Source organism: Chlorocebus sabaeus, chromosome 24 (assembly GCF_047675955.1).
Source record: "Chlorocebus sabaeus isolate Y175 chromosome 24, mChlSab1.0.hap1, whole genome shotgun sequence".
Classification (NCBI taxonomy): domain Eukaryota; kingdom Metazoa; phylum Chordata; class Mammalia; order Primates; family Cercopithecidae; genus Chlorocebus; species Chlorocebus sabaeus.
This window is the reverse complement of record NC_132927.1, coordinates 40214941-40233282: the sequence shown is the minus strand read 5'-3', so window position 1 is coordinate 40233282 and position 18342 is coordinate 40214941. Positions and strand designations below refer to the sequence as shown.

Below are 18342 nucleotides of genomic sequence, written 5' to 3'. Positions count from 1 at the left end.
TTTTGAGATTTCTAAGAAATATTTTTTTCCTTCTCTCAAATCCTTCCCTGTGGAAATATCCCTGATCTGTCCTCAGCCCCCAAAATATATATAATATGTTCTCAACCAACAAGAAACATCACTGAAGCTGTTTCCTCCCCATTGGTGAACAATTAGAACACTCCTTTAAAAATGTCTTATGCATTAGATAACATTTTCCTGAGTAGAAACAAAACTCGAAACACCAAAGGAACTTGAGATGTTGAACTACCAAAACAAAAGAAAATCTCTGTGTTATTCTTTGGGTGAACTCTTTCAACTTACTTAAAAAGCTGGCCAACTAAGAGAGATAACTAAGATTTGCATCTGTTTTAAAACGCTTATTTTGGCCAGGCATAGTTGCCCACACCTGTAATCCCACCACTCTGGAAGGCAAAGGTGGGAAAATCACTTGAGCCCAGGAGTTCAAGACCAGCCTCAGCAACACAGCTAAAACCCATCTCTATACTTTTTGTAAAGAGCTTATCTCAGTATTTCTATATTCCTTTTGACAACCTACAGTGCAAAAAAAAGTGAAATATCAATGACACCTACTTTGTTATAGCTTAAAAGTGAGAACAGGTAAATTCTCTAATATATATGATCAAAATTATAGGTTCTCTATTTGATAATAATGATAAAACAGCAATAAGAATCACTGGCTGGGCACAGTAGCTCACGTTGTCATCCCAGCACTTGGAGGCCAAGGCAGGAGAATCACTTGCGCCCAGGTATTCAAGACCAACCTAGACAACATCGTGAGATCTCATCTCTACCAAAAATTTAAAAATTTGCCAGGTATGGTAGCACACAACTATAGTTCCAGCTCCTCAGGAGACTGAGATGTGAGGACTGCTTGAGCCCAGAAGATGGAGATTGTGCCACTACACTCCAGCCTTGGCAACAGAGCGAGACCCTCTCAAAAAAAAAAAAAAAAAAAAAAAATTGTTATTTATTTATTTAGTACTCAGTTGGTACCAGCCACTTTACATGTACCATCTCTTTGATCCTCACTATGTTATAAGCCTGTAACACAGAAACCATCTACCTCATTTCAGGAAACAGAGAGGTTAAATAACTTGTCCAAACCATACAGCAAGTTACTGGTAAGACTGGCTTGAACACAAGTCTGTTGGGCTCCAAAACCCATGTCCTTAAACAGTAACATAAGAGACCTCTTAATGGACAAGATATATCCAGTCTATTCATTTACCCCATGATTCTGTACAGAAATTTGGCACATTTATATGAGCATTCAACATATGAAGTAGTTAACAGATTAATATAGTTACCAAACTAAAATTGACCTATGTTAATTTCTATTCTCAGTTCTTCTGTGCCCTTCCTCCTCTTAAAAAAAGAAAAGAAAAAGAAAGGGCCAGTTGTGGTGGCTCATGCCTGTAATCCCAGCACTTTGGGAGGCCGAGGCAACTGGATCACCTGAGGTCAGGAGTTCGACACCAGCCTGTCCAAAAAGGCGAAACCCTGTCTCTACTAAAAATACAACAACTAGCCGGGTGTGGTGGCATGCTCGTGTAGTCCCAGCTACTCAGGAGGCTGAGGCAGGAGAATCGCTTGAACCCGGAAGGTGAAGGTTGCAGTGAGCCGAGATTACGCCACTGCACTCCAGCCTGGATGACACAGCGAGACTCCATCTCAAAAAAAGAATAAAAAGAATGAGAGAAAGAGAAAGAGAGAAAGAAAAGAAAAGAAAAGAAAAGAAAAGAAAGAAAGAGAAAGAAAGAAAGAAAGAATAAAAAGAATGAAAGAGAGAGAAGAAAGAAAGAAAGAGAAAGGAAGGAAGGAAGGAAGGAAGGAAGGAAGCCAGCCAAGGTGGTTCATGCCTACAATCCCAGCCCTTTGGGAGGTTGAGGCAGGAGGATCACGTGGTGGCATGAGCCTGTGTTGGGAGACTCAGGTGGGAAGATTACTCAAGCCCAGGAATTTGAGGCTGCAGTGAGCTATAATCATGCCACTGCACTCTAGCATGGACTAAAGAGTAAGACTATCTAAAAAAAGAAAAAAAGAAAGAAAAAGAAGCTTTTTGCCCACTGTTGCAGTTAACTGGCAAATTTGTGTAACAAATTAACTAACAACTGGTTTAGCAACAAATGAGATACACAAAGTCTTTAAATTATAACCCTAGGTATGTTGCCGATTTGAAAGGTGATCTAACAGCATTTAAAGTAAGTTAAATTTTGTATTTATGGGGCTTTCAAAACCACAGTCAAAAATAAGAACCTAAGCCTGAGTAACATGGCAAAACCCCATCTGTACACAAAACACAAAAATTAGCCAGGCGTGGTGGCGCACACCTGTACTCCCAACTGCTAAGGAAGCTGATGTGAGAGGATTGCTTCAGCTCAGGAGGCATGCCACTGCACTCCAGCCTGGAAAGCAGAGTGAGACCCTGCCTTAAAAACAGGAAAAAAAAAAAAAAAAGGAAGAACCCATAGTTATAAAACCTCAGTAATAAACCCTGATATCAAATACCTAGGTGAAAAGGAAAAAGGTCAAATTCTAGCTACTTTGCCTAATTATTCCCAAGGTCCCAGGTGTCAGAAACATTTAAATGAGATAAACACACAATTGTCCATAGCAATTATCTCTAGGAAGAGAGACTGCAAGAATGGAAAATGAAAGATGGGGAAGGGCTTTTGCCCATGTGTGCGTGTGCATGTGCGTTTGTGCGTGTGTGTGCGCTGCGGTTTTTGTAATAACAAAAATTCCTTAAAAGGCATTCAAAGTCTGATCAGACTTAATTTTTATCTGCATCCATGAGCTTGGCATAAGGATTACACATTTCATTATCTAATAAAGGGGACACCATTAAGGAAAAGAGCAGCATTCTCTCTGCCCCTTTGGCCTCTCCAATTGAACTAAAACAAGATTTATTAGATTAAGTTTTTACCCACTCCAAAACAAATGTTTCCATTTCATCAGAAGCAAGAGAGAAAAATCTTAAAGGACATTAACTTTCAAGCAGCTCAGAAGGGAAAGGAATACTAGAACTTGAGAAATAAAATGGAGAAGGAAACTCCCTTGACACTCTTCAGGTAACAAGGAGAACCACCCAGTTAAAGAGCTATTCTCTCCTCATAGTGAAAGCCTGAGGTGGAAACTGATGAAAAATGTCCCACAGAGCAGCCTGCTCGCTGCCTCGGGTACTCACTCACGTATCCATTCTTCTGAGCTGAAAGAGAAAAGATAAAAATGAGAAGTGCTTTAAAATTAAAGTTGATGTTTAAATATCAGGTCTCTTCTGAGCCCCTACTTTTTCATCTTAAAAATACTATTTGTGGCCAGGCATGGTGGCTCACGCCTGTAATCCCAGCACTTTGGGAGACTGAGGTGGGTGGATCTCCTTAAGTCAGGAGTTTGAGACCAGCCTGGTTAACATGGTGAAACCCTGTCTCTACTAAAATACAAAAATTAGCCGGGCTTGGTGGTGGGCGCCTGTAATCCCAGCTACTCGGGAGGCTGAGGCAGGAGAAGTGCTTGAAATGGGGGGCAAGGGAAGGGGGCGGAGGTTGCAGTGTGCTGAGATCGTGCCACTGCACTTGAGCCTGGACAAGAGTGAAACTTTGTCTCAAAAAAAAAAAAAATTACTACCAATAAATAATTTGCAAAGATGCTTAGCATAAAACCTGAGAGACAGTGGTGCACAATAAATGTTAGCTTCCTTCTTTCAGAACTGAATTTCCAATTGCTGGATAGATCTCCCACTAATCTTCGAGCTCACCAGACCCATTAGCCCACTCCATTGCTGGACTATCCAATTTATCCCATATCTTCTCCTCCTGTATTTTCTCTCTCTCAAGTAATGGTATGAACATTGTCTTTGGCACCTAGTTTCGAATTATCTGTCTTCTATCTCCTTTTAATCCCCTCTTACTCTGTTCTCCAAATGTCTTCATCAATCACTTGAATTTCTGAAACATCCTTGTAATCAGACTCCCTGCCTCTCCAATACATCTTTCAAAACATTATTGCAAAACAGAGCTCACACCAAACACCTGCTTTGGTTCCCCACTGACCATGAGAATATAGTCTCAACACTTGTGTGTAAAAAACCCTCCAAAATCTAATCACAAGTCATCTATCGGCCTTCTCTCCCACCACACCCTGCCATTAATTAACCTTGTGCTTTTCTTCAGCCCACAATCTACTCTCCTCCACTCTCCACCCATAAAAGCCCTACTCACCATTCTAGGCCCAGCAATACACACTCAGCTCAAATGGCAAATGTTTTACAAAATTAGCCCTAACTTCCCCAAAGTTGGCATTAATCACTTGCTTTATGCACCCCACAGCACCTCGCTTGTACTTCAGTTGGCACTTCCTCCATTCTAGATACTACTACAGTGACTTGTTTACAAGGCCCTCTCCCCTAGTTCCTGAAGAATTAGGGCTCATATCTGATTCATTTCTGACTGTCCCCTAAACACCTGTTATCTAGTCCCTTGTATACTACACCCTTGAACTGAATGCAATAACTAGCATTTGTTACCATGTGTTCTGTAGGTACTATGCTGTCTGTCACCTGTATTATCTCAGTATAAGTATGTGGGATTTTAGTTTCACTTTTACAGATGAGGAAACTCTACTCAGAGAGGTTAAGTAATTTGCCCAAAATAACACCTCCGGTATATGGCAAAGCTAGAACTTGAACCAGGGGTCAGAATGATTTCATAAGCCATGCTTTTAACCACTACACTGTACCACAGACATTTCTAAAATTCACTTGTTCCTTTAGAATGTATGCACATGGAGTACTACTCAAGATCAACACCCCGGGAAATCATATTTAATCCTATCAGCACATGGAGGTCCTTTTGGTTCTGCTCTAGTCCAGGGGCATAAACAGGCAGACTCATGATATCCCAGATTCATTTATTTTTCTCCTTTTTAACCCCCACTTCCAGTCCTCACTACCCCTGAAAAACAAATTAGAAGAGAAATGATTTGGAAGGTATAGATAGAAAAAGAATTCAATCTTTCACTCCTTGTGATACATATAACAGTAAGTGTATAAGATTCAGCAGCCATATATAAGCTAAAAGAATCTGTTGGATCATTTCAAAACATGCTCACCCTGTTCAAACCTGAAATCAACAGCAGTTGCTAAGAAAACATATGACCGACTGCAAGACAACCTGATGACTCACCCAAGGAACAAGCTTACCTTCCAGTTCTCAGAAACTATCAACAACAGAGAGTCTTTGTAACCAAATCATCAATCTGTGGTTACAAACATTCAGAAGTTTCTTTTCATCCAGCTCAGAAGGGACTATAATCAGTACTGGATTAAACACTTTTACAAAATTAATTATTACCCAGCAGAGGGGAGACTTTCTGCAATGAAAAATGTACAAAGACTACAAAGGTAACTTATTTTCTTTTAAACAAAGACGTATTAACAGAGGAAAGATTCTTACTCAGTGTCATCAAATGAGTGACTACAAAGGATATTCCAATAAGAGCACGCTTAGTAACCTATTTTCTTTGCCAACACACAAGTGCAAATACTAAAACACATCTTTGCCAGGCGCCGTGGCTCAGGCCTGTAATCCCAGCTTTGGGAGGCCGAGGTGGGCAGATCACCTGAGGTCAGGAGTTCAAGACCAGCCTGGCTAAACCCATTTCCACGAAAAATACAAAAAATTAGTCGAGCGTGGTGGCATGCGCCTGTAATCCCAGCTACTCAGGAGGCTGAGACAGGAGAATTGCTTGAACCCGGGAGGCGGAGGTTACAGTGAGCTGAGATCGCACCACCACACTCCAGCTTGGGCAACAAGGGTGAAACTCCATCTCAAAAAAATAATAACAACAAAAATCAAAAAAATTAAATAAATAGAACGTATCTTTAACTCTTTAATAAACAGAATTCTAATAAACGGAATTCATGATAATCATTCCTTTTTTCTTTCTGAATCACTATCTCAAATTTTTGAACCAAAAGCTCTAATATGCATTATTCTATCAACAATCCCATCATACACTGGCTATAACCTACCATTATACTATAGTAAAAGCTTATATGCATTTGAGTTGTGGGGGTTTATATTTGTTTGGAGCCATGAGAGACAGTCTGGAACAGCTTATTTATATTGTTGAAACGTACAATTAAGATAAAAATTTCTTGAGTAATATTTTTAAATGAAAATTAGCTAATTCCTATGGTATGACCCATCAATTCATGTATCACACAGAAGTGGCTAAAGATGAAAATCTCAGTCATAAGTGATACAATCAGCTTTTCCTCAGTATACCACAACTTGTCCTCCAAAGCCAAAGTAGGAGAAAACAGGCGGTATGTCTGTAAATCAATTCTGTCCCCACTCCAAACATGAACTATCCCATAACCTGATCTCCCACTAAATATTATCTCTGACCTTGAAAAAAAGACAGCATGGAGCACACTGACTAAGATGAATGGATTTTTATGCATCCCCACATGCTGAATACCTTTTCTTTCCAAATGAGGCAACATAACTGCTGAAATGAGTAGTGACAATTCTTAATTTACATATATTAAAAATCTGCCCCAAGGCCAGGCACGATGGCTCATGCCTGTAATCCCAGCATTTTGGGAGGCTGAGGCGGGCAGGTCACTTGAGGCCAAGAGTTTGAGACGAGCCTGGCCAACATGGTGAAATTCCATCTCTACTAACAATACAGAAATAAGCCAGGTGTGGTGGTACAAGCCTGTAGTTCCAGCTACTTAGGAGGCTGAGGCAGGAGAATCACTTGAACCCAGGAAGCGGAGGCTTCAGTGAGCCAAGATCACGCCACTGCACTCCAGCCTGGTGACAGAGTGAGATTCTGTCTCAAAAAAAAAAAAAAAAAAAAAAAAATCTGCCCCAAAACCTTCAAAACCTTCTAATATCTACCTTCCTAAAAACCTGTCTTCCAAATTAAAATTTCCCCTTCAAGTATAGTAATTAAATTTTGGCAGGGCATGCGTGTATATTTTTTCTTACTATTTTAGAATATTATCTATAAGTATAATGCATATATTGCTAACATAATGACAATACATAAAATGTTTTAATAAAATGTATTCACAGTAGTGACAATTATACTTATTTTTGCTGGGCACAGTGGTTCACGCCTGTAATCCCAGCCCCTTGGGAGGCTAAGGCAGGAGGATTTCTTGAGCCCAGATGTTCGAGACCAGCCTGGGCAACACAGTGAGATCTCATCTCTACAAAATATTGAAACACGAGGCTGGAGGATCAGTTGAGCCCAGGAGGTCGAGGCTGCAATGAGCCATAATCACACCACACTGCACTTCACCTGGGTGACAGAGCGAGACTTTGCCTCAACAACGAAAAAAGTATACTTGTTTTTAATAGGTTTTATGCAAATAGGAATATATGTACATGTGTCCACCTGTTGTTTTGTTTCATCCACCTTTTGTGTAAATTAGCTCCAGATAAGTTTTATCTATAATGTAAGGGAAACCAGGAAATGGCTACATGTGATTCAGTTTCAAATTGATTTCTAGCACTTTAATATCTCAAATAATTTAAAATCCAATTATTTAAGGATAAAATGGTATGATGTATGAAATTTGCTTCAAAATAATCCAGCACGGGTGGGATATGTGAGGACATGGGTAAAACCAGATTGACAGGATTTAATAATATTCATTCTGGGTAATTGTTACACAAGAGTACATTTTACTATTATCTCTGCTTTTGAATATATTTGAAATTTTCCATAATAAAGTTTTTAAAATCAAATTTACTACTGTTCCACTGCCAAACAACTGTATCATTTTGAATTTGTTTTACATGCTCACTTCAGCAACACATATAGTAAAACTGAATTTGTTCTACCTACATTCATTTTTTTCTTTTTAGACAGGGTCTCACTGTGTCTCTCATGGCTCACTGCAGACTCAATCCCCCAGGCTCAGGTAATCCTCCCACCTCAGCCTCCCTAGTACCTGGGACTACAGACATGCACCACCATAGCCCAGCTAATTTTTGTGTGTGTGTATGATTGGGGTCTCACTATGTTGCCCAGGCTGGTCTCAAACTCCTGGGCTCATGTGATCCTCCCACCTCAGCCTCCCAAAATGCTGGGATTACAGGCATATGCTACAGTGCCCAGCCTACATTGCAATTAATGTTGTATATGATATTAGTGTCAACTACTGCTCTTAAAATAAAACAGAGTAGGGCCAGGCACGGTGGCTCATGCCTGTAATCCCAGCATTTTGGGAGGTCAAGTTGGGCAGATCACGAGGTCAGGAGTTTGAGACCAGCATGACCAACCAACATGGTGAAACCCTGTCTCTACTAAAAATACAAAAATTAGCTGGTTAGCTGGGTGTGGTGGCGTGCACCTGTAATCCCAGCTACTCAGGAGTCCAAACCCAGGAGGCAAAGGTTGCAGTGCACCGAGATTGTGCTGCACTCCAGCCTGGGCAACAGGGCAAGACTCCGTCTCAAAAAAAAAAAAAATTCCAATGGGGTAAATACCACATTTCTTAACCATACGCATAGACTTGAAGAGCTGGAAAAAATCTCAGAGACTGTCTAATCCTCTATGCCCATGGTTCACAGTCTGCGGTATGCATCAGAATCACTTAGAAGGCTTATTAAACACAGATTGCTGGGCCCCACTGTCAAGGTACACTCAATAGGTTGGCCACTCCTGGTCCCTGGACCCTACTTTGAGAACCACTGCTCTAGCTGACCATGCTTTGCCCTGCTCATGTTTCCACTGCAGTGATCACCAGTTTCCACTGCAGTGACTACCACTGAGATTGCATGTTCCTCTGCTTATGGGCCTTTCTGCTTCTAGACAGCTTGCTAGTGGCAAGAGACATTGACTTTCATCTGTGTGTCAGAGCCCAGATTCAGTAAGTATTTAAAAAATAATTTGTTGAATGAATTAAATAGGGGTACATTTACACAGCCCGATAGAGAAGAGCTACTCACTGATAACAAACTGCATGCAGTGGTAGTACCCAAAGGGAGACTAAAAGTCAGCTGGAACCAGAGCAACAAGTAATTGGCAAATTCTACAAAAATTCAAGCACCACATCTCAGATTGAAGTTTCCAATCAAACATGGACACTGACAAGCAAAAGCTTGAGGCTGCTTTTTGTCAAATGTGTTACTTTGACCTGAGGGGCTATTAGGAAGTGCTTTTCATCTCACACACCATCAAAAGAAAGAGATGCTTTCACACTTATCTTTCAACTCAACGTTTCTCAGGGTCTGCAAAATGTCAACACGGGAAGATTGATTCCTTCTCCCCATTCACCTCCCTCCTCCTAATGCAGCCCAGAGGAAAGAAAAGGAGGCAGTGCACCCTGCAGAGCCTGTCTGGAGGGGAGGTTTCTCCAAGTGCAGGTGTTCTGAATATTGTAATACTCTGCAGTATTCTAAACTATGTTTCTATAACAGCAATGGTCTGCTCTATGATAATTTAGTGGATTTAGTTTAAGAAAATTAGTTTCTAGACCAGGCACAGAGGCTCACGCCTATAATCCTAGTACTTTGGGAGGCCAAAGCAGGTAGATCACTTGGGCCAGAGAGGCAGAGGTTGCAGTGAGCCAAGATCGTGCTACTAAACTCCAGCCTGCTGGGCGACAGAGCTAGACGGACGGACGGACAGACGGACGGACGGACGGACGGACGGACAGACGGATGGACAGAAGGAAGGAAGGAAGGAGGAAGGGAGGGAGGGGAAGGAAGGGGGGAAGGGAGAAAGAGAGAGAGAAAGAAAAGAGAGAAAGGAGAGATGAAAGGAATGGAGTCCACTCCTTTAGTGCAGGCTGCACATAGTGACTTGCTTCTTTCTTTTTTTTCTCTTTTTCCCGAGGCAGAGTCTTGCTCTGTTGCCCAGGCTGGACTGCAGCGGCATGATCTCAGCTCACGGTAACCTCCACCTCCCGAGTTCAAGCAATTCTCCTGCCTTAGCCTCCCAAGTAGCTGGGATTACAGGCACATGCCACCACACCCAGCTAATTCTGTATTTTTAGTAGAGATGGGGTTTCACTATGTTGGCCAGGCTGGTCTCGAGCTCTTGACCTCGTGATCCCCTGCCTCGGCCTCCCAAAGGGCTTGGATTACAGGCGTAAGCCACCGTGCCCAGTCAATTTTAAAAGTATTTTAAACTAAATACAAATAAAATCACACCATATCAAAACTTGTGACATGTCACTAAAGTAGTACTGAGGAATAAATTTAAAAGACTAAACACCTATATCAGAAAAGAAGAAAAGTCACAAATCAATGACCTAAGGAAACTGGAATAAGAACAAATTAAACCCAAAAGTAGAAGAGAGGAAAAAATAAAGATTTGAGTGAAAATCAATTAAAGAGAAACTAGAAAAATATTAAACGATATCAATGAAACCAATAGCTGGTTCATGGAGGTCAATAAAATTAATAAACCTCAAGCCTAGAGTGTCTCAACCCTGGCACTACTAACACTTTGGCTGAATAATTCTCTATTGAGAGGATCTCACATATCCACTGTAGGGTATCTAGCAGCAACCTAGACCTCTGCCCACTAGATGCGGGAACAAATGCGCCTCATCCCTATACCAGACATGGTCTCCAGACACTGTCTCCAAAAATTACCAAATGTTCCTGGCATAGATAGGGTAAACTTCCGCCCATATTCACACCATAAACAAAAATTAAAGTACATGAACCTAAATGTTAAACCAAAACCTTATAAAAATTTTAGAAAAAAACCATAGGAGAAAGCCTTTTTGACTTTGAATTAGGCAGATTTCTCAAATATAATACCAAAAGTACAATCCATAAAGAATAAATTGACAAATTGTACTTCATCAAAATTAAGAACAGTATCTTCAAAATATATTGTTAAGAGAATGTAATAAATTTGCTAGGTTTAAATGTCCCCTCCAAAACTCTGGTGAAATTTAATTGCCATTATAACATTATTAAGAGGAAATACTGTTACAATATTACAGTATTAAGAGATGGAACTTTTATCAGGTGATGGGTTATGAGGGTTCTGCTCTCATTAAAGGATTAACGCCATCATCACAGGAGCGGGTTCCTTATAAAAGAATAAATCAGGCTAAGCGTGGTGGCAGGCACCTGGAGTCCCAGCTACTCAGGAGGCTAAGGCAGGAGAATCGCTTGAACCTGGGAGGTGGAGGTTGCAGTGAGCTGAGATCAAGCCACTGCACTCCAGCCTGGGCAACACAATGAGACACTGTCTCAAAAAAAAAAAGAAAATAGGCTGGGTGCAATGGCTCATGCCTGTAATCCCAGCACTTTGGGAGGCCAAGGCAGGCAGATCACTTGAGGCCAGGAGTTCAAGACCAGCCTGGCCAACAGAGTGAAACCCTGTCTCTAAAAAAAATACAAAAAAATTTTTTAAAAAGGCCAATGTGGAGATGCACACCTGTAATCCCAGCTACTTGGGGGGCTAGGGTACAAGAATCACTAGAACCCAGGAGGCAGAGGTTGCAGTGAGCCGAGACTGTGTCACTGCACTCCAGCCTAGGTGACAGAGTGAGACTGTGTCTTAAATAAATAAATAAATAATAAAATAAAAAGAATAAAACAGCTCCATTTTGCTTCTTTCTCACCCTCTCTTTGCCCTTCTGTCATGTAATGATACAGCAAAAACGCTCTCACCAGATGTCACCCCCTCAATCTTTGATTTCCCAGATTCTAGAACCATGAGCCAATAAATTTCTGAACATTATAAATTACCCAATCTGGTATTCCATAATGGCAGCACAAAATGGACTAAGATAAGACTGAATGTAAATATTTGCAAATCTTATACCTGATAAATGACTTGCATCCAGAATACACAAAGAGCTCTCAAAACTCAGTAAGAAGGAAAACAACAATGCAAGAAAACAGGCAAAAAATTTGAGCAGACACTTCAACAAAGAAGATATACGGATGGTAAATAAGCATATGAAATGATGCTCAATGTCATTAGTCATAAGGGAAATAGAAATTAAAACCACAATGAAGTGTCACTACACAACCAACAGAATGGCTATAAAAGTCTGACCACTCCAACTGTTGGCAAGGATTTGGAGCAACTGGAACCCTCATAGACTATTTTGGTTATATTACGTAACCACTTTGGAAAAGTATAGTAGTTCTTTGAAAAGTTAAACATATGCATACCATAGGATCTAGTCATTCTACTCCTAGACATCTACCCAGGGGAAATGAAAGACATACATACAAAGACTGTGTATAATGTTCATGGCAGTTTTATTTTTAATAGCCAAAACCAGAAACAACCCAAATGTCTATCAATGGGTGAAAAGATCAGTGAACTGGGGTCTATCAGTACAATGGAGTACTACTTAACAACAAAAAGGAATCAACTATTGATACGATATGGATGAGTCTCAAAATAATTATGCTAAGCAAAAGCCAGGCAAAGAACAGAACTTACTACATGATTCTATTTACATAAAATTCTAAAAACGCAAACTAATCCACAGAGTCAGAAAGCTATCATTGATTGCATGAGGAAGAGGGATTCAGGGTATAGGAAGGGGCTACAGGAAGGCAGCTTCACAGGTCTATACATACATCAAAAACTTCTCAAATGTAAACAAGAGGCCAAGGGCAGGCTCATGCCTGTAATCCAGCAATTTGGGAGGCTGAGGTAGGAGGATCACTTGAGGCCAGGAGTTGGAGACCAGCCTAGGCAACATGGTGAGATCTCTTCTCTACAAAAAGTTTAAAAATTAGCCAGGCATGGTAGTGCGCATGGTAGTTACTCGGGAGGCTGGGGTGAGAGAATCACTTGGGCCCGGGAGGTAGAGGCTACAGTAAGCCATGATCGTACCACTGCACTCCAGCCTGGGTAACAGAACGAGACCTTGTCTCAAAAAAATAAAATAAGTGAATTTGCACTATTCCAGATATAATCTTTTATTTGATGAAAGTAGGAAAGGGGGCATATGACACAGACCCTTTGTACATGTGAAAGCAAGTATTTTGTCTTTAAAAAGAAAAAAAGGAGGGAAACATACAGTGAAGACTCAGAGAATAGGCTATTGTATTTAATATTATTTCTTAATTAAGATGTTGCCAATCTGAAATATTTCATAATAATACAAAAGGAAAAATGATTGTATTGTTTCCAATTTGGCTTGTCCCACTCCCAAGCAGAACTAGGGGCTTCCCTCCTTCCACAGCCCCCAGGAGTACATGTGTATACTGCAATAGCTTGTCTTCACAATAAACTAACAGCTTCATCAGGATAGGGACTATGTCTTTTGATCTTGACATAGTGGTAAAATATAGGTTTGTTAGAGACGGTGAGCCTGGCTTTGTATTCTAGGCTCTGCCACTCACCCACTGCATAATCTCAGAAAGTTATTCAATCTCCCTGATGCCCAGTTTTTTAAACCATAAAAGGGTTAATAGGCTATATATGAGGATTTCATGTTAATTTCTCCAGAAAGACCCTGAATAATCTGACACCTGATTTCCACTCTGTCATTTAGTCTTACCCTCCCTTGACTTGACAGTGCTCAGCCACAATGACCTCTCAGTTTCAATAAATCCACACACCTCCTAGCTCTTTCCCGCCTCGAGGTCTTTGAGCATCCTCTCTCTCTGCCAGATTTTCTTCCATGCCTGTCTCCTCTCTACAAACTCTTATGCCAGAACAATATGGCTAGCTCCTTCTCATCTTCAAGTCTCAGTTAAACGTCACTTCCACCTATAGGCCTTCTCACCAGTATTCTAGGAGGCCTTGGTTATTCTATGTCCCAGCATTCTGCTGTACCCTTCTTTCCACTCAACATTCATTCAAGTTATTGAGGACCTACTATATGCCAATAACTGTTCCAGATTCTGAAGATGTAACAGTGAATAAAACAGCTCCAATACAGTTCTGAAGGATATACAACCTTCTGAAAAAGACAGACAATAAACAAGCAACATATGGTAGGCAGCCATAAGTGCTATGGAGGAAAAATAATAACTTATGAAAGGAGGAATGGGAGTCGCGAGGATGGTTGTGATTTTAAATTTGGAGGTTAGTGAAGGCTCACTGACAAAATAACATCAAGTAAAGAAGTGAAGAGGGTCAGGTCAACAAGTGTCATGAGAGATATGGGAGCTAGGGCCAGGGGGTCATTCCAGGCAGCGCACAGCAAGTCCAAAGGCCCTCATGCAGCAAGAAAGCTAGTTTGGCTGTAGACACTCGAGTAGGGAGGAGAGCAGCAGATAAAATACGAAAGTAACGGCATGGAGAAGCAGGGAAGCCAAAAGAGGTGTGCTCTGGGAGCCACTGTCAGGTCTTTGCCATTCACTCAGAGAGAGACAGGAAGCCAATGGAGGGTTTTGAACAGAATGATGTGATCTGATTTACCTTTCAAAACCTGCTATTAGTTTAGCAATATATTTTATTTCCTGCCTAGATTCCCCACCTAGCTAAGGGCAGGAACCACCGCTGCCTTGTGCACCACTATCACCCCAGCACCTAGCACAAGACATTGTAGGTACTCAATAAACAATTACAGATGAAAAAGGTAAAAAGGTAATCTATGTAAAGTATCTACTGGTACAAAATAAGCATTCTATAAGGGGTAACTATTATTATTCAGATCCCCAGAAGACAGCACACTGACTGGTATATGTAGGAGTTTGAGTAAATAAATAATCTTGTGAAATTATTGAAAATATATATTTAAAACATATAAGTAATAAAAAATAAAAATGAAAAATGAACCAATTGCTTTTCACCTGTTCCCTTATTAAAATGTGATTCATTCAGTTTTTAAATTTTACATTAACTCTCACCTTATGCTAGTGAGAGCACTACTCAGAATAACCTCATTGTGACTCAGTTCTCTAAACATTCTGCAATATCCTACAACACAATTAACACGAATCCACTGAAATGCTAAAAAATTTCTAATTGGGTAAATTTATTCACATGATTTTTCAAACAATTTTAAGGCTAGCTGACCAAAAGTGGTTTGAGTTTGATTTTTTAAAAATTCAGATAAAGCTTTGTTAATTCAAACGTGGACAAAGACCTAAACATTTCCACTTTTTACTTATTTTGACATCTCCATTCTTCACCACGAAAAAACTTAATAAGGATTACACCTGTTCCCAACGCCCCAGGGGGCTGGCCCGGCTAAAGCCGTTCCGTAATTATCTCAGGAAAAGCCCTTGAGAGTCTCCACAGCTTTCCAGAAAGACAACTTGGAGAAAGAATCATGCATGAAAGCATGAAAACACACCAAATATTCATCCCATAAGAGCTGAACACTCTCCTCTGAACATGTTTACGATGTCTCTGTGGCAAGTACCGGAGCGGTGAGAAGGCCAGGTGTGGCCCGGCATGGTTTAATTGTATTCCCCACCTCTAAAAACGATCGAACCCATCCTAGCATAGCCACATAGTATCTGCAACGAAGCCTTCGGAACTTCTAGCAAAGCAGACAAAAGTTGCTTCAAATCAAACAAACTCAAAAGAAAAAAAAAGCGATGCCAAGTGTGGAGCGGCTCGAAAGAACCCTCACGGGTTAGTTCCGACTTGCCGGTGCTTGTACACAATCGTGCCTGCGGCGTCCAGCTCAGATGCTCCCTTTCTCGGAGGGAGGGGAAATAACTTTCGGAAACAGCACGCGTCCACAAACGCGATGCTACACAGGACTTCTCAGCCTCCATCAAATAAGGCGCTAATGTTCCCAGCAGCACTAATTCCATACACAGCCCCCGCCCCGCCCTTTTCAACAGAAGAGAAATAACCTAAGCAGGAGAAGGTGCCACCGTCAGACCCTAAAGGCAATTTCAGACAACAAAGACCCCAAGCAATCTAAATGGAATTATAATCCCCGCCGTCCGAGGGCCCCCCGCTCCCGCAGAGGCGCTAAGCTGCCGCGCCTGCCGCCGCCCCTCCAGTACCCAGGCCGCCCGTCCCCGCGCCCTCTGCAGCCCCGGTGCGCCCCGACTCGCGGGTTCCCGGGTCCCCCGGGCGAGCCCCGCACCGCCCACGATCCTGCAATCTCTGCGCCACGGCTATCCGCCTTCCAGTTCACGCGGCGTTCAAAATCTTTCCCGCCCAGGCGTGACGCGAGGAATGAAAACAATCAGCGGCCCCCGAGCGCCGGGGCCTGGGCCTGGGCCCGGGAGGGGGCGGCCGGGGCGCCGGGGCGCCGGGGCACCGGGGCACAGCCTCCCGCGCAGCGCCTGCCCAAGCCGGGCGGACCGGCTGGCTGGGGCCCGGAGGTGACACAAAGAACCCGGAGAGACAAACGCCACCCGCTGGCGCTCGCTCCAATCTCCGGAGCGCCCCGCCCGCTGACAAGTTTGCGGCGCCCTCCGCGCACCCCTCTCTCCCCACCCGAGCAAAGTTTCCCGTGGCCCGGCTCGGACCCTGGCATCGGGTCGGTTCCAGTCTCCCGCCGCCCCCGCCCCCGGCTCAGGGACCTTTCCCTCTCTCGCCCCCGCCCCTTCCCCTCCCTCCCGCTCTCTCCAGGGCGCACCGGGGTGCTGGGGCCCTGCGGCCGCGCTCACCCACCGTCCGCCCGGCCAAGGGGCAAGAGCGCGGGCCGGGGCCGCCCGAGGTCGGCGCCCCGCTTGCCTGGCTCTCTGGATCGCGCCTTTTGCTCGCTCGCTCTCCTGCTTTCTCAGGAAAGCAGGTTCGGCCGAAAGCTCTGGGCGCAGCTGAGCGCGCTCAGCTCCTTGGCGCTCGGAAAGCGGCAAACCACGCCCCGCGCCTTCCCCGCCCGCCGCCCGCCGCCGGGTCCCGCGCTCGCCCCTCGGCGGCCAGTGTGGAGCGCGCTCGCCAGCGCCGGGGCGGAGCAGCAGGCCCCGCCGCAGCCCGGGGCGGGCAACTTTCTCCCCGTGTTTTGGGACATCCGAGGTGGTGTGAGGGAGAGACCACCTCGCAATGCAGGTTCACGACCCTTTTCTTACCCGGGGCTGGGGAATCGGGAGTCACAAACTCCCTCAAAAAGCTCTTCTGGACGATTTCAGCAGGGGTCTTCTCCAACACCCGTAGATTCCCGGGTCTTGGAAGTAGGAGTTAGAAAGCAGATCTGCGATTAGCTACCAGACCATGAGCAAGTCATTTCACCCCGTGGGCTCTTTGTAAAACGAGGAATTTGGATTCGAAGGCCTTTAAAATCTGGATCCGTGTTTCGTAGTGTGGTCCGGATCTCGGGGTCACCTGGAGAGAAGGGGAGGCGCTTGTTAACAATACAGATAACTGGGTTCCTCCTTACCCTTGGATGAGGGGAAGTGGAGAGCTGTCTCAGTCGTCCGATGCGACATACATCATCCATGTCTGAAAACTCACTGCGAACTGCATCCTTGGAACTGCGTCTTGCAGGTGCCAGTTTGATTTTCCAGCACATACTCAGTCCCTTTGGACCCAGGATGATGTCACTTGACTCCCACTTACCTCTTGGGCTGTGATTACAATATTACTAAGGCACTTGAAGTTCCAAATAAAAGGCACACCTCACTATTATTACATTAAAAAAGCAGCAGCTTTTCAGAATTTCTCTATTGAGTTTCTATCACAATCAAATTTAACTTTTTCATTTTTTAGACAGGGTCTCACTCTGTCGCCCAGGCTGGAGTACAGTGGCGCGATCTAAACTCACTGCAGCCTTTACCTCCTGGTCTCAAGACATCCTCCAGCCTCAACCCCCTCATTTCAACCCCCCACCCCACCCCCACCCCGCCCACCGCCTTTAGTAGCTGGGACCACAGGCGCACACTGGTAATTTTTGCATTTTTTTAGAGTCAGGGTTTGGCCATGTTGCCCAAGCTGGTCTCAAACTCCTGGCCTCAAATAGTCCTCTCACCTTGGCCTCCCAAAGTGCCAGGATTACAGGCATGAGCCACTGAACCTGGCCTTAACTTTTCTTAAAACTCCAAGTTCATATATATGTCTGTGGCTACAGAATCTTGCCTGAATTACTTAAATGACTCAAACTAGATGGCAAAGAACAGAGATTAGATGTTTGATAATGCATTCAGCTAACATATATTAATAGGGAAAATTAGTTGTAAGTTGTACCCACAATTTGGAACAACTGTTTCAAAAATGTTTACCTCTATGACTACCAGGATGATTCAGGCAAATTATTTGAAATGCACATTTTATTGATGGTCAGTAGCTCAACTCTTCACAAATGCAGAGTTCCTTGTATTCCTAGATTATCTTTCCAATGGTATTACCTCTCAGACTACCTAGCTTTGCATTGTTTATTAACAATGGCTTGAGTCACAACAAAGATCTGTAAACCAAGAACAACTTTCTGGTTTGTTTGTTTGTTTGTTTGTTTGTTCGTTTTGAGACGGAGTC

At 43.1% G+C, this 18342-nt stretch overlaps 1 protein-coding gene across 14 annotated transcripts in view; it reads right to left on the bottom strand.

Annotated features, from left to right (window-relative positions):
* Positions 1-17325, bottom strand: part of SYNE2 (spectrin repeat containing nuclear envelope protein 2) — a 374252-nt gene extending 356927 nt beyond the window's left edge. For 7 of the 14 annotated variants that reach the window (XM_037984100.2, XM_037984108.2, XM_037984111.2 and 4 more), the window contains exon 1: positions 16546-16770. The gene's annotated coding sequence lies outside the window, so the exon portion shown is untranslated. Of the gene's footprint in view, positions 1-3190; positions 3212-16368; positions 16390-16510; positions 16771-16943; positions 17165-17251 lie in introns of those variants that run through there. The other 7 variants (XM_037984104.2, XM_037984103.2, XM_037984105.2 and 4 more) reach the window with 7 other exon arrangements.
* Positions 17326-18342: the final 1017 nt, after the last annotated feature.